Below are 1,279 nucleotides of genomic sequence, written 5' to 3'. Positions count from 1 at the left end.
TGATTCAAAAAATCCTAAGGCTAAAGGGCGCCTGGGTGTCTTGGTGGGCTGGCCATCCAACTCTTGATTTTGGCTCAGGTCATGATCTAACAGTCGTGGGATCGAGCCCGTATCACACTCTGCTGGGCATGGAGCCTGCTTGGGTCTCTCTCTCTCCCTTTCTCTCTCTGCCTCTTCCCCTGCTCATGCTTTCTCTCTCTAAAAATAAATAAACAAACACTTAAAAAACAAAACTAAGGCTGAAAGAAAAAAAGTGTATCCATTAAAAAAAAGTTAAATCTCAGCTGCAGGATTTTTTTTTTTTGTAATCAGTAAAACGCAGAGAGTAAAGTCTACCTTCAAATATCACTTTAAGGGGAGGCACGAGCAACACGGAGGAGAGGGCACTGACCTGGGAGCGCAGCCACTACCACCATGAGCCTCCTCAACATGCCCAAGGGTGAGATAGCCCCCGAGGAGCTGCAGAAGCGGGAGGAGGAAGAGTGTAACACGGGTCCACTCTCCATGCTCACACAGTCGGTCAAGAACAACACCCAAGTGCTCATCAACTGCCGCAACAACAAGAAGCTCCTGGGCCGTGCAAAGGCCTTCGACAGGCACTGCAACATGGTGCTGGAGAATGTGAAGGAGATGTGGCCGAGGTCCCCAAGAGCGACAAGGGCAAGAAGAAGTCTGAGCCAGTCAACAAGGACCGCCACATCTCCAAGATGTTCCTGCGCGGGGACTCCATCTGTCATCTTGATCCTGCGGAACCCGCTCATCGCCGGCAAGTAGGGGCCTCGTCCCCGCTGTCATCCTGCGAAGACCTGCCCTCTGTAATGGGAATAATAAAGTCCTGTGTTTTTCTTAAAAAAAAAAATCACTTTAGGGATTAGAAGACATTTTATTTTTATATACTATATATTTACATATATGTACACGTAAATGAGTATCTTTGTATTTATTCACTGAATATATTCTCAGTGAATAGCACACCATAGCTTATAAAAATGTTAGCTCTGTTACACCACTAATTTTATGATATTCGGGAAGTCATTTCATAATTGGACTTCTGTTTCGTTATTTGTAAAGGGAAGAGCTCAGACTAAGTATTTTCTAGATTCCCCCTGGGCTAAATATTCTAGCATAAGGCTTTTGAGTATGGCAGTCCTCTCTACCCACCCCAGCTGGACCCATTTCTGTATTCGGGCTACACGTATGCTGGATAAATGGTTGCGAATTCATGTGCCCTCCAGCCGTGTGTTCCTTCTATATTGCACAACACGAGGAGACCAGAAAA

At 45.8% G+C, this 1,279-nt stretch overlaps 1 pseudogene; it reads left to right on the top strand.

Moving 5' to 3' along the window:
• Positions 1 to 359: 359 nt before the first annotated feature.
• LOC122467543 lies at positions 360 to 859 on the top strand (annotated as a pseudogene).
• Positions 860 to 1,279: the final 420 nt, after the last annotated feature.

Source organism: Prionailurus bengalensis, chromosome A1 (assembly GCF_016509475.1).
Source record: "Prionailurus bengalensis isolate Pbe53 chromosome A1, Fcat_Pben_1.1_paternal_pri, whole genome shotgun sequence".
Classification (NCBI taxonomy): Eukaryota; Metazoa; Chordata; class Mammalia; order Carnivora; family Felidae; genus Prionailurus; species Prionailurus bengalensis.
The sequence above is the reverse complement of the archived record's forward strand: the minus strand, read 5'-3'. Positions and strand labels throughout refer to the sequence as shown.